Here is a 22,796-nt window from a genome sequence, read left to right on the forward strand (position 1 = left end):
AGTCCCCAACAAATGGAACATGGTGCACAAGTTAATCTCTGCTTTCAATAAGCACATCCTGAGTTTTCAGTCTAGACAACTTCAGACAACCTGTGCCAATTACATACCTGCAAAGACAGCATCATGGTGGCCTCATGCCAAGCTGGTACTTATTTATTTTTAAGACCTTGGAAATCCAAACTAGTCTTGGGAATAAACCAAGCACTGTATAAATTAACCCATGAAAAGAGTATTAAATGAGACACTTCGTAAATTTGAATTCTTATATAACCTATGCATATCTCAGTGCTGGACTGTATTCACGTTCACAGATGATCTACAAATTGACATGGAGACTAGTGCACGAGAAAAACAAATGGTCTCATCACCTACTTCCATATAGTTGTTGTGGCCTCTGGTTAATTCTTAGGCCTATTCTGATACAGAAACTGTATGCCGTGAACCATAAACCTAGTACTTTAGGTTATAGGTATTTCCTCTCTTCCCTCCCTTAAGATATATTGAATGCCCATCATGTCATATACTGTTCTAGATACATAGTAGAGTGAACCAAATAGATAGAAATTATTGGCCTCAAAGAGCTTATCTCTCAGCAGGAATGCCATTTGAAATATTGCATTAGTGTCAAATATTAAACATGATTATAGTCTTTTATGAAATTCAAATCAATCTGATTAAGCTTCATCAAGGTACCTGCAAAGAGAAGTCAGTCCTGGTCCTTGTATCTAGAAATTGATAGTCTAGTGGGGTAAATAGATATGTGTGATCAAGAGTTAAAATGTAGTGAGAGAGTACTAAAGGGAGATATTGACATTGCACATAGTGGAGGGAAACAAACTCCTTTCCTCAGGGAGAGGAGGAATCAAGGAGAGAGGCCGTTAGGATAGGGATGGTCAGGAGGACTTCTGCAATGTGACCCTGTCTGCTGAACACCTAATCATTCCTTTAAAATCCTCCTCTCCCTTGAATACTGCCACTTGATGGGGGAAATCAACAGAGCCTGTAGGATTTTATTTGGAATTGACATTGTCTATTGTAATTTTGCTCCTGCTTATTCTTAAAATTTGTTGTTGTTTCACTGGAAAGATTTTGCTTGGTTTTAAATGTTAAAAGTGCAGAAAGGAGCAATTTTGGGCCCGGGGCCATTTCAGGAGTAAGACTTTTCTTTTTGTCAACCTTGACTTCTCTTTGGATATGGAGAAAGCAAAAGGCAGAAAAAACTCCACGAAGTCGAGGGAAGACTATCTGGTTGGCCAATCCCAACCTGTATCAGAAGAAACCTAAGAAAACAAGGCTTCTGGTGAACCAAAGTTACCGGGAACCTCAGCAAGTAGGACCAAATGGAAAAGATCTGTGAAAGAAGATGAAGCTTCCTGTTCAGAAAAGATGGCACAAGGCAAGAGTACAAGAGTAAGAATTCAGAAGAAAATCCCAGTTCCTCCATTACCTTCTAAACAGCCACCAGCCAACTTGCTTCACCAAGACATCCTGCGGGCCTGGTGCCAAGAACTCAAGCTGAACACCAAAGGCCAGAAATTAGATGTATATAAGCGAATCTGCAAATATGCTTACCCAGATCAAAAGATGAACATTCCTGTCACCACAGAGGAGGCCAAGATTCTCACACAGACACAAAGAAGATTGATGATGGACAAGAGGGAAATGTCTCTGGAAAGTCCTGGAACAAAGATACCTTCTGATGGAACCTACCCTCCTGAAGTGGCTGCCCCCCCCCCCAGGGGATCTGATGCTCTCCTGGAGGGGGTCAATACTATTGTTGTGACAACTTGGGCCCCAGATGCCATGTTTGCCTCCTGGTCCAGAATTTCAGCCAGGGCTGGGAAGATGGAGACAGTGGCATCGCCACAGGAGGCCCATGGTGTCAAGTGGTGTGTGGTCCATGGGAGAAGTATGCCTGCAGACACAGAAGGTTGGGCTCACCTGCAATTTCATGCAGGACAAGCCTGGGTGCCTGAAAAGTCAGAGAGAATATGTGCCCTCTTCTTGCTCCCCACTTGTGACTTTCCACCCCCACAGCTGGAGGACAATATGCTGTGCCCCAAATGTGTTCACAGGAATAAGGTGTTAATGAAAAGCCTCCAATGAGCTTTCAATAGCAAAAGGGACACAGTTGTGATTATAATCAATGGAACAAAGAGAACTACAATCAACTCCGTGGTGACACTGATGGCCGGAAAGCAGACTGCTCACACCCTCCATGCTTCCTGCTTACAGGGACACAGGCTAGTGCATTGCACATGTTACCGTCCAATCTCCCCCGGGACTTGTAGCTTCATGGGTTGAGATGCAGGGCCTGTTAGGTTTTAAACTGGAAGAGCATTTCAGAAATGACCATTCATTCTACTTAATAAGAAGAAAAAGTCATTCATACTACCAAACGTTTACCTTTCTGAGATAGAAGTGACCTTAACTTCTTTTATATGGTCTCATTCATTTGGGGAATATAAAAAATAGTGAAAGGGAATAAAGGGGAAAGGAGAAAAAATAAGTGGGAAATATCAGGAAGGGAGACAGAACATGAAAGACTCCTAACTCTGGGAAACGAACTAGGGGTGGTGGAAGGAGAGGTGGACGGGGGCGGAGGTGACTGGGTGGCAGGCACTGAGGTGGGCACTTGACGGGATGAGCACTGGGTGTTATTCTGTATGTTGACAAATTGAACACCATTATAAAGTAAATTTAAATAAATAAATAAATAAATAAACTGCTAAATAAATAAATAAATAAAGTGGGAACCTGAGCCTCACCTGGCAGAGCGTTTGGAGAAGCGGGGGAATGAATGGAAAGCACAGGTGTGCTTCCACGCTGGATTTCTCTGCAATTCTAACTCCTCCAGAGACTGCTACCTTTTCAGGCCTATGACTATACTTGTTGAGTATTTTAAACCAAAGGGAAAGCTGTTATTCTTTCCCACTCCCAAAAACATACTTTTAATATACAAAACATTTTTTGATGTTTTGTTAATAATCTGAGACCTCTATGGTATGTCTCTGGGATAATAATATAGAACACTTTGAGGGTATTATTTCCACCTGTAACTATCATGTGTGTTTCTACTGCTTAAAAATATTTAAGTGTACTTCTGAATCATAAATTCATAATGTATTGGATTTTAAATTGTATATAAAATCATCTATTGTATATAGGAAACCATATGCATTGTGGGAAAATTCTTAATATTCTTAACTCAGGATTAAGCCAAAAACCCTGATTTTCTTTGCCATGATTATTTTTTAAAACCATTCAAATGAAGTAAGAGTAACATTTAAAAAAAAAAATAAAAAAAATAAAAAAAAAAGCTATACATTTAATGTATATAAATTGAGGAGTTTGATTCATTTAAAATTTTTTGTCCTTCCTGAATTTATAGTCCTGTGGTTCTTAGAAAAGATTTTTTTCACTTGTGTTTTTATGGCAGTTTCCAACATTGTTTTATTGTTGGGGATTTGGAGATTATGAGATTTTTTTTCCCCCTCTAATGTACTGGAGGGAGTAGTAGAGTTAGAAAGTTTGTAACCATTAGGATATGGGCAGTTTTGGGCAAGAATCCTCAAAAAATGTTAAAAAAATTAAAAGTGCACAAGTTGCCTTGTTCCAGTAAAACTAAACATGTACACACACACAAATAAAATAAAATAAAATAAAATAAAATAAAATAAAATAAAATAAAATAAAATAAATAAAATAAAATAAAATAAAACATAATTTGATGTGGTAAAGTAAAAGTGATATAGTATTGATGCTGGTACTCTTAGTTATTCATTTCTTCATCCTTGAATATTTAAACATTTATTCCCAAGGCTTGAGAAAAAGAACAGAGTTGATCAATAGGGATACTATTAGCATAATGAAATAACATCCAAGATAAAAATTAATAAAATAGGCACAGTTATTTTTAAGAGTTCTCTCTCTCTGGAGGTATTGAGGGGGAGTCAAATTGTGAAATTAGCTGTTAGAGCTGATAGAGATTTCACATTCATTTAGTTGACCATAGCTTCGTACAAGGTTTCTGTGCATCTTCTAAAGAATTGCATTTGTGGCTAATTAGCCTTTCAAATGAATTCTTTTCAAGGTAATAATAGCAATGAAATTATAGCATCTCTATCTGTGCAAATTTTCATGAATCGCTGCATGTGGTTGGATCCACAGAATACTGTATTGCTGGGAGACATGTTCTCAGAGTTCACCCACTCCAAATACAACCTTTAATGCTGTTTCTGGAAATATAACACTAATAGCTAACATTCCTATAGTATTTACTGTGTACCCTGACACTGTCATAAGCACAGTGCAATTATTAACTCCCTACACCCTCACCACCTGATGAGGCATGACCTGTTATGTTACATTTCACAGAAAGGAAAACGATGATATAAAGGGATTAAGCCACTTGCCCAAGGTCCCACAGCTAGAAAATATCAGAGCCAGGGTGCAAAGGCAAGCAGGTCACAGGGTTGTCTTCTTAACCATTATATCATGCTATTTCTAAATTAGAGAATCAGCATTCTTATCATGATATTATTTTGAGAACTTTAAATATCAAAAATTACCATGAACCGTATATCAGATGTTAGGTGTGTGTTTGCATGTTAAATACAAATTCCATATCTGATGATGAGGCCATCATAGCCTTTAAATCCCTTTTGGCTCATATACAAGCACTGACTACAAGCCTCTTTGATGCTCCTGGTTGACTGTGACTCAAGCCTCACTTCACTAAATCCTGAAACACTTCATCAAATGCTGAGACTTGTTGCCTTCTAAACTATGCTAGCCCAGTGACTTTCACCACCTCTAGGAACCGTTCTTCATTCATTCATCCATTCATCAAAAGTATATTGAGGGAACCCTGGGTGGCGCAGTGGTTTGGCGCCTGCCTTTGGCCCAGGGCGCGATCCTGGAGACCCAGGATCGAATCCCACGTCAGGCTCCCGGTGCATGGAGCCTGCTTCTCCCTCTGCCTATGTCTCTGCCTCTCTCTCTCTCTCTGTGTGACTATCATAAAAAAAAAAAAAAAGATCTCAAAAGTATATTGAGCATCTCTGTGCCAAGTACTCTGCTAAAAGCAAGACTTCTGAGGGTACACTTCACGGAGATATAAATTCCACTAAAACCAGATCTATTCACAAATATTTCTAAATTATGATGAGTTTCATAAAAGACACAGCAGGTTACTGTGGTAAAGAATAGCAGATGGAGGGGTGCCTGGGTGGTGCAGTGCATTAGGCAGGTTAAGCATCCAACTCTTGGTTTTGGTTCAGGTCATGATCTCTGGGTCCTGAGATCAAGTTCTCTGTCAGACTTCACACTCAGTGTGGAGTCTGCTTGAGATTTTTTCTCTCTGCCCTTCCCACTCATGTGCTCTCTTGCTCAAATAAATAAATCTTAAAAACAACAACAATAAAAAGAATAGCAGAGAGAGAATTTTTTCATTGGGTGGGTCAGGGTAGGTTTCTCTGAGATGACACGAGCTGACACCTCCAGGATGAGAAAGAGGAAGTTATGCAATTAGCCTGGAGAAGAGGTTTCCAGTGGAAAAATAGCAGCCTGTGTAAATCTCCTAGTGGGCAAGAGCTTAGCCCTGGCAAGCAACTCACACAGGGTTGTGCGGCTAGCACATAGTGAAGGGAGAGAGGGGCCAGAGATGACACTGGAGAAACTAGTGATGGAGATTGTACAAGATTTTGTAAGCCACGATAAGGAGTTTTCAGTGTTTGGAAATCCCCTGAAAAGTTTTAGGCAGGAGAGTAACATGATCATTTTTTATGTTTAGTGATCACTTCAGCTGCTTTGGGAGACATGAGTGCAACATTCTAGAAGGCTACGGGGTAAATTCAGGTTAGGGATGATGGGGCATGTACTGGAGCATGGTGGTGATGGATTTGGGAAAGAAGACAGAGTTAAGACACATCTTGAAAGTGTACTTCATGACACTTGCTGATGGGTCTGATGGAAGGTTGAAGAGAAAAGAGAGGAAAGGATGCTGTGAGCAACAGGATGGATGGTTACTGCTTTCCCTGAGTTGAAGGATGGGGACAGGTCGAATGGGATAATCAAGAGATAATTTTGGATGAGTTAAGTGTGAGTTGCCCAGGAGGCATTCAAGTAGAGATGTCACATAAGTGATTGGCTATGTGGACTTAAAACCCAGAAGAGTCTGAGCCCCATGGAAGGGGTGTCACTTAAAGCAACAGAAATTCATGTACTGGCTCAGGTACAGAATGCCAAGATCGATGTGAAGCATGTCGACAATCGCAACCTGTGGCACCTACACCACCATTTGCAGAGAGAAGACAATGCTTTCTGTTTTCCTGAACACAATTGCTCTTTCTCTGTCACCTGCTGGAAAGGCAGAAATAGCCAGGCTATCTATCCTGCTCTTTTTCCTGTGGCTGCACATAGCAGAACACTAGCTGAATTCTACAGGTGGAATGAAATTAATACCACTGCTTGCATTCTTCTCTCCCCAGAGTCCCTTCTTCCTCACTTGGACTTCACCCCCTGAGCAGGCCCTCCCAGAACCTCACTCCATGATTTGCCCTCATACCACTGATACAAAGCACTTGGATGGATCCTGCCCTCTCTCTGGGACACAGAATCATCCCACCTATATGCAGAGAAGGACTGAAAATCCAGGTTCCTCCACCATATTTTTCCCCTTCAGAACACTAAATTCTGTTGTACTGCACAAGAAAAATCTAACAAATGGCTTCTGGCAGAAAGACATTCTGCTGGAAGTCCGTGGGCATACAGAGTTTTTAGCAGACAGGACCAGAGCTGGTGAGAATACTCTGTCAATTATTCCAAAGGTGTACTTACTCCTTGGTTCCTGGCTCCATGCGCACAGGCCATGTTCTTTAGAATGCGGCCCTTGCTAATTTGCTTCACTTACAAAGAGTTCATTCCAGCCAATTTAAAAGAGCTCGACATAAAAATAAAAATGTGTCCAGGATATGCACAGACAGCTCACCCAAAATAAGTATAAATGGCTCACAGATGTGAAAGACAGTCTCACTAGCAATTAAATGCATGCAACACAAAAGGAGGTGCCTCTTTTAACCTGTCAGAGCAGCAGACATTTTACGATTTGTACAACAGACGATCTTGAAGGTGTGAGTTTATGAGTTCCCACCCAGCATTCACAGCATTTTCACACAGTTTCTTCCTCTTCACAACTGCAGAGCAGAGTAGGAAAAGAGTTGAGTAGAATGGTGTATGATCAGGGGTTGGGAGTCAGGGTTAGGGATGGGAAACAGACATAAGTCTCATGTGGGGTGGGGTGGAGAGTTTTGGAGGGGGAGGAAGGCAATTTTGAGAAGGGCTAAAATAGATTATAAGTTAGGTTAAATTTTTAAATTTTTGAGAAATGCAAGCAAATAATGAAATTTCTCGTTTAGCTTCTGCACCGTATGTTTTAAAATGTGATCTTCTGTAGGAGATTGACTTACTAGAATTATCTGATAGTATCTCTTTTGGAGTCGATGTTTGGGAAACTCAGTTGCTACTGGTGGAAATGTAAGTTTTGGCGGGTTATTTTTGGAGGGTTGGTGATTTGACAACATCTCTCAAAATTAAAAACACAACACTTTTATCTAGCAATTCCATTGGTAGAAATTTACTCATTAAATACTCATAAATGTGCACACACACCCCCAATGTGCATAAGATGAACTTCATTGCAGCATTGTTTGTAATAGTATAGAAAAGAGGAAAAAAATGAGAAACCTAAAGATCCATCAATAAAAACCTGATTAAATAAATTTTAGTGCATACAGTATAGAATTCTGTTGGTTTCTTATGAAGGACGAGGTTGATCTGAATGTTCTGATATCAAAAGACTGTCAAGATGTTAGTATATGAAAAAAGTGCATAATCATACAATACATTAATTCTTATATCTGTATTTTTTAAAGATATGTGCCAATGTTTCTTTTTGGAGAATACTCAAGAAAATATTAATGGTGGTTACCATTGTGGAGAAGCAAGAGTTTGGATGGGAGGTGCAAGATTTTACTTTTTACTTTTACTTTTATGTTCCATTTGGAGTACACAGTCAGTGGATATGTTTTAAAGAAATGACAGCTGACAGAGATGTTCCTGGGAATTCCACATGCAGTGCTTCCAACTACACATGTAAGCCCTGGGTTGTCTTTACCAAGAGGATGGTGTGTGATGCTGTTTTTTTTTTTTTTTTAATTTTTATTTATTTATGATAGTCACACAGAGAGAGAGAGAGAGAAAGAGAGAGAGAGGGAGGCAGAGGGAGAAGCAGGCTCCATGCACCGGGAGCCCGATGTGGGATTCGATCCCGGGTCTCCAGGATCGCGCCCTGGGCCAGAGGCAGGCACTAAACCGCTGCGCCACCCAGGGATCCCGTGTGTGATGCTGTTATTTTTTAACTCTGATTTTTGCTTACCTCTCTCTCACTGTCCATAACCCATGACACCAAGTGGAGAGCAAATTTCTGGATTTTTCCACTGTTTTCTAACTATGTGATATCATTTCTATTTGTTTATTTTCAGAACTGAAAGTTTCATATGAAGCAGCTTAAGGTGCCAAATGCCTTTCTTTGCATCCCTTTGTATAGTGCATGTCTGATACACTTAGTGATGCATTTATTGGCTCTGTAAATAGACCTTATAACTATTTGATTCGATTGTATAAACAAAGTCATTCTGAGTAGTAGCATTGGAAAACAGGCACCTGGCTGTGAAAATAAGCATAGGTATGTCAATTATCCATAACTGGAAACCTCTCAAAGTCTTGCAGTGAACCAAGAAAAGTAGCTGGTCTAATAACTCAGTTGATGAAGCAGTGAGATTCAGAACCCTTGCTAATACTTCAGGTCTTCAGGCTTTTGCAATTTGAACTAACACTTTTGTGGAAAGCGAGCATTAAGAAGGGCTTGTGTTGTGATGAGCTCTGGGTGCTATATGCAGCTGATGAATTATTGAAAACTACATCTGAAACTAATGATGTAGTATATATTGGCTAGTTGAATTTAAATTTTAAAAAGTGAGATGCTGTGCTCACAGGTAGCCTTTTCAATTATGACAAATGGGTCTGATTTAGCTGAAGGCATGGAGACGTAAGAGCTTAAACGAACAACATATTTCTGCAAAATGAAGGGGTGCATTTTCATCTCTGGAATCTAAAAATAATTTTATAATTATATATTCTACTTTCTTGGGTAAGTTTTTTTCTGCACCTTCTATTTTTTTTTTCAATTGGCCATTTAAATTTAATGGTAAAAGACTGGTTAATGATAACAAAGCATCGTAAAACCTTCAGAAGGAAAGGAGAATGTTTTGTGGATCATTTGTTTTTTGTGTGTGCGTGTGTGGCAGTTTTAAGTTATTAGTTTTTAAAATCAGTACTTTTTAAATAAATTTATTTTTTATTGGTGTTCAATTTGCCAACATATAGCATAACACCCAGTGCTCATCCCGTCAAGTGCCCACCTCACTACCTGTCACCCGGTCACCCCACCCCCGCTCTCCTCCCCTTCCACCACCCCTAGTTCGTTTCCCAGAGTTAGGAGTCTTTCATGTTCTGTCTCCCTTCCTGATATTTCCCACTTATTTTTTCTCCTTTCCCCTTTATTCCCTTTCACTATTTTTTATATTCCCCAAATGAATGAGACCATATAAAAGAAGTTAAGGTCACTTCTATTTCAGAAGGGTAAACGTTTGGTAGTATGAATGACTTTTTCTTCTTATTAAGTAGAATGAATGGTCATTTCTGAAATGCTCTTCCAGTTTAAAACCTAACAGGCCCTGCATCTCAACCCATGAAGCCACATGTCTTCATGTGACCAAATGAATTTTGACCATGAATGACACCATATAGTTTTTCTGCACCTTCTAGATGGAGAAAGTTATATATGATTTCTACACTCCGTGAACTGATATGAAGATAATGTGTGTGGTTGTTGTCTTTTTATGAATTATAAACACCTGAGTTGTATATACATTGACTAAAGCCTCTGTCCTAAAATAGCAACCAGCTATTTAGTCTAGCTAATGACACCAAAGGGATTTGATTAGAAACTAGCAAACAAATGCCCTATAAATTACTTAGAGTAGTAGAAGGCAGAGAAAAATATCTCTTCCAGGAGAAAGATTCTAAGTCTAATTTAGAAACCTTTGATATTAGAAATTTAAAATACTTTTTCTTTAACCACAACCCACCCTTTTCTTTTGACATGAACTTTTAGCTAAGGAAACTTACATAATTAGGGTCTGAGCCGTTAAAATTTCCATGTAGTTTCAGATGTCTAGTTCATTTTTTATTTTATTTTATTTTTAATCTGGGAGGAAGTATTCATGTGCTGGCTGAGAGCATTGGCTTTTGGTATTGGAAATGTTTGAATCCTATTTCTAGCATTTTCTAGCTGAAGCAAGTAATTCAACTTCTCTAATCTTTAGTTTCCATGTCCATATTACTAGGCTAATAAGAGTAATTATTGCTTAGGTTTTTGTGCACAGTAAATGAGACAATGATTGTGCTTCATTGATGTTAACTATGTCACCAGTTGAAATACACTGGATTGCAAGTAACAAAAAGCACAACTCACACAGACTATAATTATAAAGGGAATTTTATTGGCTCATATAACTGGAAGACCTAGAGATTAATGCACTGGTTTAATCAAGTTGTGAGATTTAGTGTATTTCTGTCTATCCACCTAGCCGGTCACCCGGTCCGCTTTATCAGCTTTATCCCAGTTTAATTCCTCTCGTGAACCCAACATGATTGCCAACACTCCCAGGCCAGCTACATGTTTCCTCATTTTCATCCAGGAGGAATGACTAAGCCTATTCCAGCATTCTCAACCAAGACCAAAGACCAAAGATTTACCCTGACTGGAAGATGGAAGAGCTTTGGTCGCATTCCTAACTCTGAACCAGTCACTGTCGTCAGGACATTGGATTGGCCTAATCTTTGTGACATTCTCCACTCTTGAGATGAAGAGCAAGTTAGTTTCCCACAACCACAGTGATTACCAAGAGCAAAGTGAGGGATATTGGGAGGAGAAAAGTGGAAATGCCCACTTGAAGGTAATCAGTACATGTAGTATTATACTGTTGTCCAGCCCCCACCACCACCCACTGTTGGGCAGGTTGTCTACTGCCCAGGCAGGAAGTTAATCTGTGTACCTTAGTGAGCTCAGGGAACATTTACACCAAAAAAAAGTTCTTAAAATTTCTATTAGAGGCAGAGTGATTTCAGGAAACACACACATACACACACACACAACTGTTTGCCAAGATGAATAGTATATGTTTCTGTAATAAATCAAAACCTCCCTGCACTGAATACCTATTACTGAGAAACATTTGACCATTTTTGATTTTCAATTTAATGCTACGCTCTGAGGAAGTTTTTAAAAATTCAAAGTGACACCCAGCATCATTATCTACTTATATGACATCACTCAAGTTTTGGCAGTTTAGAAGAAGTCTTTTTTGCAATTAGGACTGAGAACACTTAAGCTGTTATTCACTTTGTTCTAACAACGTCTTTGGAACACTTAGAGAATATCAGTTAATTGAATAATTTAAGCATCTCTTTTCATTGTATTTACTTCACTGCTACAGTCCACTATTGAAAATTTCTAGGTCTACTATTTATCTATGGCAGATCCTGCTTTAACATTTATTAATCCAATAGATTTTATTTACATATGGAAAACCCTCATAAAATACCTTTCTCTATGACAGACTATGTGCTAAGTAAATAAAATTAAGAGTCCTGTGGTGACATTTCAGAATTTGAAATCTCACAAACAAGTATAAAAGCATGTTGCAAAAGGAAATAGAACTGTATTTTTGATTTCTTGTCTTTCTTATTATTCATACCTCTCCTCATAGCTCTCTCACCCACTGTAAGAATAATTGCAAATGATGCACTTTCCTCACAAAATCGTGCTCAGATGAGAGCATTTCTATTCATGGATGAAGGATTCTGAAGATCTGTGAAAATTGAGAAATGTCCATATTTATCCCTGACAAGTGACTTTCTACAACTGCTCAGACTTCTCCTTTAAAGTGCTTCCTTTGTGAATGCCTTAAAGTCTCAACTAGATACTAATCTAGCTTTCATACCATTTAGTTTATATTCTTATCTGTAATCAGACTATCTTCTTAAGAGTACAAAGGCAGGGTCTAAATACTATATTTTTCACACAGGATACTGTTTCATACATGTTACTTCATTTAATTTTCACAACAATTCTAGCAGGTAGGTACTATTTTTACCCTAATTTTGTAAGATGAGAACCTAAGCAATTGGATGATGGAGGAAAAATTTAAAGAAAAAAAATCTGACTATAATCTGTTCTCTTTCCTTTGAAAATGAGCAGGAAATTTGGAAGTAAAGTAGATCAACCTCCTTTTTTTACAGGTTAGAAATTGAAGGTCAGAGAGGGTAGTTATATGCCTAAGATAGTAAAGCTAGTTTTACAGAGGAGTTGGAAGTAAAACCCAAATCTTGTGACTTCTAGCCTAGTGTATGGTCACTGTTAGCATTCTTTTCAGTTACCTGCAGTTGAAATGGTAATAGCAGTCATACTACAAAATTATTTTGATTAAACATAATTAATATATATCCTTTATGCATCATTCTGTTTTCTTGTTTATGAAATAGGTTAGGTTAATTTATCACTAACATGCTTACTATGAAGTGTATCATTATACTTACTAAGCAAAAACCAAATTAGAATAGTTGCCCCCGGGATCCCCAGGTGGCTCAGCGGTTTGGAGCCCGCCCTCAGCCCAGGGTGTGATCCTGGAGTTCTGGGATCAAGTCCCACGTCGGGCTCCCTGCATGGAGCCTGCTTCTCCCTCTGCCTGTGTCTCTGCCTCTCTCTGTGTCTCTCATGAATAAATAAATAAAATCTTAAAAAAAAAAAAAAGAATCGTTGCCCCCTACCAGAGACTAGGTTATTTACATGGAAGAGCTAGCTGTATAGAAACTTTCAAAAACTTTATACTTTAGAGTATTTTAGATTTACAGAATAGTTATAAAGATAGAACAGATTATTTCCATGTATCGCATATCCAATTTTCCCTGTTGCTTACATATTACATTGAGTGGTATGATACATCTGTCTAAAAAGATGAACTAATTTTGATATATTAATATAAGCTAAAATCCATACTTTATTCAGACCCTCAGTTTTCACTGAAGGTCCATATTCTGTTCCAGGATCTCATCCAAGTTACCACATTTCATTTATGTTTTCATGTTTCCTAAGGCTGCTTATGGCTGTGACCATTTTTTAGACATTCCTTGTTTTTGATGACCTTGATAGTTTTGAGTCATACTGGTCAGACGTTTTATAGAATATTTTATAGGATATAGAATATCCTTCCATTTAGGTTTGCCTGGTGTCTTCCTCATGGTTAGGCAGAGGTTGTGTGTTTAGGGAAAAAGACCACAGAGATAAAGTGCCATTCTCACCATGAAAATATGCTATCAGCATGACTTCTCTGTATTTAACTTTGATCACCTGGTTGAGGTAGTGTTTGTTAGGTTTCTCCCCATTCTCTTTTGGAAGCCACTATATGCAGCCTACATTGAAGAGCTGGAGTGTTATGCTCAAACTACTTGAGGAGCCATAAATAATTTTGAATTTTTCTGCACCATAGATTTGTCTATTCTCCCCATTTCTTTATTTTTTTAATTTTTATTTTTTAAGATTTATTTATGTATTTATTCAGAGAGAGAGAGAGAGAGAGAGAGGCAGAGACACAGGCAGAGGGAGAAGAGGGAGAAGCAGGCTCCATGCAGGGAGCCTGACGCGGGACTCGATCCTGGGTCTCCAGGATCACACCCCGGGCTGCAGGCAGCGCTAAACCGCTGCACCCCGGGGCTGCCCTCTTTCTTTTTTTAAATGATTTTATTTAATTATTTGAGAGAGTGCACATAGGGGGACGGGCAGAGGAAGAGGGAGAAGCAGGGTCCCCACTGAGCAGAGAGCTGGATGCAGAGCTTGATCTCTGGACGCTGGGATCATGACCTGAGCCAAAGGCAAAGACTGAGCCACCTAAGTAGCCCTTCCCATTTATTTCTTTATTCAATTATTTATTCAAATTATTTGTTTATATCAATATGGCCTCACGGATATTTATTTTACACTTGGTGTTATAATCCAGTACTGTGTTATGTATTTTGTTGCTTGAAAACTCTTAACTTCTTCTGCCAGTGTTTGCAAAGGTAGAAAATAATGAAATTGTCGCAGTATTCACTGAGGCACACTTTGTGCTGGACTCCATGACACTTCCACCTTTGTACCTTGGTTATATCTGTGGGGAATACCTTGCTGTTTGCACAGTTGAGTGTGTGAGATCCTGCTTCAAGCATGCTGGTGCACCTAGCGCCATGAGATTGTTTAAAAGTAATAAAATATACATGAGTTTCATCTGCAATGTAAATGGCAATGGCACATTGGTGTCTTTTACCTCATGTAGAGGCATTTATTGAATCAAAGCAAGTTTATAAAACTCTATTCCATAGTATCCTTAATACTTTGGTAAAAGGGTAGAAACAGCAGAAATTAGTTTTATTTTTAAGTCTTTGTATTTTTACAGTAATACTATACATTTGTAGAAAAGTCGAGAACTTTTGAAAAACGGGAAGATAGCAAAATTACCCTTAGTCTCATTATCCACAGGAATAACCCCTATTAACATGTCATATTTTCTTCCCGTATCTTTTTCAATGCATAGATATATTTAACCTAATTATTATCATTCTGTATGCAGGGGTGTTTTTTTTTTTTTGTCATACTTTCTACCGCTTTTTCCTAAGCATTTGCCCATATGATTAAAAATACTCTGTAAGAATGATTTTTAATGACTCCATGAACAGAAGAAATCAGAGTCTGAGAGCAGGCAGGAGGCTATGACAATTGGCCTGTGCAGTAGATAAGACATAGACTGGAGTAGTGGAAAAGGTGACCAAAGAAGCGTTTTTAAGATGTAATTCATAGGATTTCATGGTTGTACCCTGGGAATCTAGGACTAATAGGTGCAGGTCTTCTAGCTTAGATGGCTTGGCATTCCATAATGATGCCTCAAACCCACATCCAGAACAAAAAGGAAAAGAAGTAGGTTGGAGGAGGAAATAGTGTCTTGATTTTTTATTGTCATGCAATACTTTGTCTTGTTTTTCCACGGTGGCATTTAAATTTCACATGCAAAACTGTTTCAGTGGTAGTCTTTGAAGGCAAAGATTGTAATTAAATATCTATGTTCTCCATAACATTAATTCTGTGCTGAGCATCCAGGAGGGGATTAAAAAATAGTTAAGGAAGGAAGGAAGGGAGAGAGGGAGGGAAGGGATGGGTGAGGGAGGAAGGGAAATGCTGAATGAGGATGAAATCAACTTTGGGTGTTTGGGGAAGTGTGCAGTTGGAGATTAATTACTAAAATTTGTTAATTTCCCATTCAGAAAAACTACCATCTCCATGCTTTTCTCCCAAGAAAACCGAGTGTTGAAATAAAAAAAAGTTGAGTTTATGCTGCCTAGAGTTATTTTTTATTACTTTTTGGAAAGATTCCTATATAATCTTACTATAAGGATCCATATGCTATTCCCAGAAAATTGATACTGATAGAAATAGTACAATATTACTCTGGTTCTTTGTTTTTTTCTGGAGTTAACTTTGAGAGAAATAGTTGAGTTCTCAAAAAGAAGCCCAAATAAAAAACACCTGTGAAAACTATTAGAATTGTTCCAAAAGAAGTAGGGATATTCTTTTAAGTCTATAAGAAGTTTTGTTCATCATAAAAGCTTCTGTTGGAATCTCAGAATTTCAAGTCCTCTGAAACAAAATGTTTTCCTGTGGGTATTGCTCAAGTTTTAGAAATCATAGAACTGTTCTAATTTATTAAAACATTTATTGGCAAAAGTATCATGGCAAGGAAGAAAAAAATCAATAATTTATTTATTGTACATGATGCCTTTTTCTGACAAATCTTTTCTTCTTGGAGTTGGTTTCTATGCTGGTGACTCTGTGCTTTAATGCAGCTTGATTTTCTTTGGGGAAGGAAAAGTGTGCTTGGGAACTCCCCAGGAGACAAAAGTTCAGAAGAGTTAAAATAAAATCTACCATGCTCTCATATCTGACAAGTATTTGGGTGAAATAGTAGAAGTAGTAGTTATCCAGTAATACAGTAGCACTGAGAGCAGAAGAGTCACCTTAACAATGATGTACTTTCTTCTTTTTAAAGATTTTATTTATTTATTTGAGAAAGAGAGCAAAAGAGTTCTTTGTAAGATATGTGTTACTGCCTGTTAAAGAGAAAATGAAGGTGCAGAGGGGATGAGTATCTGGGGCTCAAGTTAAATAGCTGACCTCAACACTGCACCTCATCATCAGAGTCTGCATCTGGTTACCACAAAGGTTGGGTACAGGGTCTGATTCCAAAAAGGAGTGGTCCAAGTACATAAAGATTAAGAAAAGAGAATTTTATTTGCTTTCCTTTGGCTTAAGTTATTTTACATACTGTATGTGTGGGTGGAAAAAGTTATCTGCAATAATGAAGTGAGGCTCCACAAAAGTCAATTTAGCAGACAAGTCAAGGGTGAGTAATCAGTGCTGTGGGAGTCCCAGAAAAGACATTCTGTGAGTACTGAATTTTGTACTTTTTCAGCAGTGGTTAAATATTGCCCTTTAGTGGGCCTGAGTATTTATAGGCCCATTTTGTTGGGTTTGGACTACTGCAAAATCAAATTCCCAGAATTCGACCCAGAGTTATAGTTCAGTCCTAAAAGCAACTTCGTAGTAAAGCTTTGATGTGACCAGGTGATGACTTTTCTGCTTAGTGTAGTATATCTTTCTGGTTAGCCCACAGCTAACTTGTTAAATAGTATAACACGCATTCTATTTTCTCTGAGACCATTTTTTTTTAATGCCTGGTTGTGCCTCTAGCTATTAAGAGCACCCTCTTTGACTCTCAGTTTGAATGATTAATTATATGGTACCCTGACCGTAAGACTTCTCTCCCAATTCTTGCTGCCAATATTAATAAAAACATGAAGTTTTCTTCACTTTGTTCCTGCAGAGCACTGACCTTATTTGACCTGTGGGAGGAGGGCTAGCATCTCAGGGGCATCTGTACGTGGACCTCAGTGAACCCTGCGTGGAAAGAGGGAAGGAGAGGTCAAGGCATGGGGCAATTTCGCCTGCAGCCTCTCTGTGTGGCTCACTTTCTCCTGTAGTACTGCGCTCTGAGTGCTCATGGATTTCCCATGTTACCTGCCTGCTTTCTTGTTTCTATGCTTCTCTTGCTCATTCTTGTTGCTCCTTTCTTTTCTTGACCTGTTCCATTGTAAGAGCCAAGGACTTCCTTCACCTGTTTCAAACAAAGTCAAAGGAGGTAAGAAGGGGATCAGAGACCGTAGCCCTCCAAGAGCACAGAGCCTGGAGCAGCCAGCCCTCAAGTCGCAGAGCACCTTCAGTGCCTCAACACTAGTGACTCGCAGATAATCACTTTCCTCCCACTCATCGTCATACTTGACTTTGCTTAGTTGGTCTGTTGCTACATCCTGCTACACGGTGGCATCCTGCTTTCTACTTCTGCTTAGTTATAGCATGGGTTTCTTGGTTTGGGTTATACGTCGGCCATCGTGGCCTCTCCAGTCTCTATCATGACCCTTTGGCATTAGCAGCCACTTGTAATTTTTTTCTTCTCTTTGAACTTAATACAAACAACCTTTGCCCAATAACACGTTTTTTAATAACAACCTATCACTAACTAGTCTGGCATTGTCTGCCCTTAGTTCAGATAGCCAGCTGCAGTTCAGATAGCCAGCTGCAGGTCTAATCAGTTAGGAACAAGGGGTAGGGAAGTTAAGTTCACATCAAGCATAAGCTATTCTTTCAGGGCAGGCTGTGGATGAGTCACTTGCTATGACTGACATACCTAGTGGAGCATGCCCATTGGCTACCATGGATTTTCCCCATTCTGTGTGGTTTCAGTTTCTAAAGTTATTTAGTCAGTTGACTTCCAACTAATCATAATGTTGCCATGGTAAGTGAATCATGGAGTGTCATTGAACTTAGGATGCCTCAGCAGCTTTTGAGTTCTGGTTTTGAGACTTCAGTTTTAAAGATCTTTGATTTCCATATGACGGAGATTTGCACCATGCAGATATTTTCAATGTCATAAGAACTAGGAGAGATGACTAAGTAGAAATTGGTAATGACTAAGTAGAAATCCTCAACGATGCCTCTTGATTTCCTTGACAAGCTTATTAAATTTGAAAAGTTGAAAATGTAAGAGTTTTCATGAGTTTTCAACTTTAAGTGGATTTTGTTGATAGCTGCACTGAGCATGGCCTAAGTGTATGAAACATGTATGGAATGAGCCAATCTACAATCCACTGCCCATGGCAGTACTAGGAACATTCAAGAAAATCTCCTACAATATAGACACTCTTTTCCCTCCCTGTACACTACAACAATACCTCCACTTCCTATTGATGATAATGATCAACCACCCCAGCTAATAGAATAACCCTATTTTTGCCTATAATGAGAATCTCAAAAAGGCAAGGTGTCACTCTCAACTTTTAATCCATCTCAGCACCATTATATCTCCTGGTGGAAGCTTTCTTCCTGGGTAAAAAGGTCTCCTAAGCAGCAGAGCTAAAAGTAACAGGGACTCTCAGATTGATTCCTCCACATATTTTGCAGACAGATGTTTCATGATATACATTTTAAAAGTCTGGAAATTCTTAGTATGTGAGCCTTCTCAAAGACGTGTTTTTATAATTAGCACAATGGGCCTGGCTAGGCTGCATACTGAAATCATCCGAGGACCTGTAAGAGGAAATACTGCTGCCTGGATTCCACCCGCAGAGCTCCTATGTGCCTAGTCAAAGGCCTCAAGGTTGAGAACCACTGATCTGTTTAAATGAGGGAAAGAAGGGTTGGCTATGAGGAAATTTGACATCATCATTGATGGTAACAGCCCTGCTTCAAGCCAGCCAGGAATGTGGAGGAAAAGATTTCTGCAAAAGTAGTGGCAGGTAGAGTAGATGTATGTGCTCTGACATAATCCTTATAAATGCTTCCTTTCAAATTCTCAGAGTCCCTTTCTTCCACATTCTTTTTCTGACTTTCTCAGAAGTGACCTGATAAAGTTCTGACTTTTACTCAAATTATACAACTTCAAACATTGCATCAGCCTTTCGACTTCAGTCCCAAAACTTTGAGTGTTGTCACAGAAACCTCCTTTATCCTCTGTGTCTAGAACTCTGAGTTTCAGACTTTGAGTGAGGCATTTATTTTACATTCCCACCTGAGGATTCCCACTTCATATTCTCACCAGCATTCGTTATCTTTTTTTTTTTTTTTTTTAAGAGTAGCCATCCTAGGGATCCCTGGGTGGCGCAGCGGTTTAGCGCCTGCCTTTGGCCCAGGGAGCGATCCTGGAGACCTGGGATCGAATCCCACGTCAGGCTCCCAGTGCATAGCCCTCTGCCTATGTCTCTGCCTCTCTCTCTCTCTCTGTGACTATCATAAATAAATAAAAAATTTTTAAAAAAGAGTAGCCATCCTAAAAGCTATGATATGATATCTCACTGTGGTTTTAATTAGCTTTTCCCTGATAGGGATGTTGAGCACTTTTTCATCTATTTGTTGGACATTTGTATGTCTTCTTTGGAGGAATGTCTATTCAGGACTTTTCCCAATTTTTAATCAGTTTGTGTGTCTTTTGCCATTGAGATGTATGAGTTCCTCATAAAATCTGGATAGTAACCCCTTATCGGGTATATGGTTTATAAATTTTTTCCCAATCTGTAGATTATCTTCATTTTGTCGATTGCTTCTTTTGCTCCACATAAGCTTTTTAATTTGATGTCCTTCCACTGGTCAATTTCTGCTTTTATTACTTGTGCTTTTGGTGTAATATCCAAAAATTCATTGCCAAGATCCATATTGAAGAGTATTTTTTTTTCTGAGAATTTTATGACTTCTGGTCTTATAATTAAGTCTTTAATCCATTTTGAGTTGATTTTCACATATGTTGTAAGATAAAGGTCTAATTCCATTCTTTTGCATGTGGATATCCAGTTTTAACAACACCGTATACTACAGAGGCCATCCTTTCCCCACTTTGTGTTCTTGGTGCCTTTACAGAAGGTTAGTTGACTGTGTATTTCTTCTCTGATGTATGGATTTCTTTCTGAGACTTTTATTTTGTTCCATTGGTTTATGTGTCTCTTTTTATGCTAGTACTATACTCTTTGGATCGTTGTAGCTTTGTAGAATAGTTTGAAATCAGAAAGTGTGATACCTCCAGATTTGTTCTTTCTCAAGATTGTGTTGGTTATTTGAGGGTTTTGTGGTTCCATATGACCCAGAAATCCCACTTCTGAAATTTATGCAAAGGAATATAATCCAAGATCTCAAAGAGATAGCTTGCGTTCCCATGCTTATTGTCATATTCATAATAGTCAAGATTTAGAAACAAGCTAAATGCCTATTGATGGATGACTAGATAAAGGAAATTTATTTTTTTGCATACCAATAGAATAACATTCTACCTCAAATAAAAAAGAAGGAAAACTTTCCATTTGCAAAAATATGAATAGACTTGGAGAACATTATGCTATGTGAAATAAGCCAAACATAGAAAGACAAATACTGTGTGATCTCATTTACACGTAGAATCTAAAATAGTCAAACTTATAGAAGCAGAAAATGGTGATTGCCCAGGGCAAGGGAGAAGGGAAAAGGGGAGGTAATGGTAAAAGAGTACAAAGTTTCAGTTATGCAGGTTGAATAAATTCTGGAGATCTGCTATATGCTAAATGCCTTTGGCTAACAATACTGTAATGTATACTTAAAATTCTCTAAGAGGGTAGATGTCTCATTAACTATTCTTACCACAAATGAAAAAATGATAATAATAAAAGAGATGGGAGGGAGATTTGGGAGATGCTGGATGTGTTGGTGGTCTTGATGGTGGTGGTGGCTTCACAGATGTATGTTTATCCTCAAACTCATCAAATGGTATATTAAGTATGTATAGCCTTTTACACATCAATCATACCTCAATAAAGTAGTTTAAACATAGCAACTAAGTGTGTGGAACATGACAGTTTAGGAAGGGTAAGGATATATTTGAAGTTTCTGTAATGGTCACTAAATAAATGTTAAATTTGAAGAAAAAAAAAGTTTAAAATGACAAAGTTTGTTTTAAAGCTGTTTATATACCTAGCACTTCAAATATATCTTTCCTAATACATCTTAACATTTGGGGACTTACTAAACATTCTTAGAAAGATACTTTACAGTAAAAAATTATATTTCTAGTATCTCTGTAATCAGCCTACCAATTTCCTTCTTGGAACCACTTTAGTGAGCCTGAGAAGAGAAAACTCTTGAGATCTTCTTAACTTTTTGACATACTTCTTTTAGAGATTTGGAGGTATCCTTGGAAGTTTCCACTGTGATGGCTTGGAGCTTACTTCTCTCGCACTGCTGGCACCACCATTCTCTCAGGGGCTCAGCTCAGACTTCCGTGTGACTCATCCATCCATTTCCCTCATCTCTCACATCTTGTCAGTTGACAAATTTAGTTGATTGAATCTTCTCAATATCTCTAAATTCACTTTTTATTTCCATTACCACTAATCAGATCAGACCCTTGTGACTTAAACTTGAGCATTATAAAGCCCTTTAAATAACTTCTATATGCACAGGATTTCTTTTCTCTTTTCTATCCGATGGAGAGAAAAGGCCTGGTTTTGATTATTTTTGAAATCTAAGCACTTAGCCCAAAGCAGATAGGCACTAAATGTTTGTTGAAAGAGGCCTGGTTATATTGCTTCTCTCTTCAAAAGCTGAAATGATTTCGTGTTGCCCATAGGTGAAACTCTCCTCAGCCTGGTGTTACTGCATATGAGTCTTCCTTTCTACCTCATTTCTCACACTATCCAGTGAAGGACCACTCATACTCACCATTGGGCTCTCACTGATTTTCCCATCCTCTGTTTTCTGAATCTTCACTTGTCACAGTCCTATCAATATTTTCACATGCTATTCCATTGACATCTCTCTGAGGCCACCCCAGATTCTTCTCACATAATTGGTCTTTCTTTCCTGCTCTCCCAATGACTTAATAACTCTATTGTGGCACAGTCTGTCTTTAATTACAGCTCTTGAGTGGACAAGGTTTCATTATAAGTGCCAATTTTGATTAATTGGTAATGGCAGCCTACAGCACTGTATATTAGAAAAGATAATAAGGGTATACTTAGATGCTCATGACAGAAGATGCCAAAACAGATCAGATGCCATCCATGGGCACAGAAAAAGAGAGGGAGAAAACCACCTATGAATACCCAACTTTGTTATTTACCCCCATGTTTGTGTCTACTCAGCTAGATCATGTGTCCTTAAAGACATCTTCCTCTTTTCATTGCCTCTGTCACAATTTGTGTTCAGTTGATTTTTTAACACTCTATTCCCTGATTTTAAAAGTTTACGATCTAAAATGTCAAATATGACATTTTAGATAGAATTTGATAATGGACAAGAAAGATATAAGTGCTAATGAAATGACCCTTGAAGACTGGGTAGGAAGACATAGAGAACAAGACGGGGGAGGGCAGGTATTTATTCAAAGGAAATGAAACCAGTATCTTGGAGAGAGATCTACGTTCTCAAGTTCATTACAGCATTATTCACAACAGCCAAAATATAGAAACAACCTAAATGTTTGTCATTGGATGAATGGATAAAGAAAATATGA

General features: G+C 38.4%; 1 protein-coding gene and 1 pseudogene across 21 annotated transcripts in view; both read left to right on the top strand.

Moving 5' to 3' along the window:
- MCTP1 (multiple C2 and transmembrane domain containing 1) overlaps nucleotides 1-22,796 on the top strand; it is a 531,614-nt gene that overhangs the window by 212,635 nt on the left and 296,183 nt on the right. The window lies entirely within an intron of this gene.
- Nucleotides 1,195-2,113, top strand: LOC112915485 (developmental pluripotency-associated protein 4 pseudogene; annotated as a pseudogene).

This window comes from Vulpes vulpes, chromosome 14, assembly GCF_048418805.1.
Source record: "Vulpes vulpes isolate BD-2025 chromosome 14, VulVul3, whole genome shotgun sequence".
In the NCBI taxonomy this organism is placed as follows: Eukaryota; Metazoa; Chordata; class Mammalia; order Carnivora; family Canidae; genus Vulpes; species Vulpes vulpes.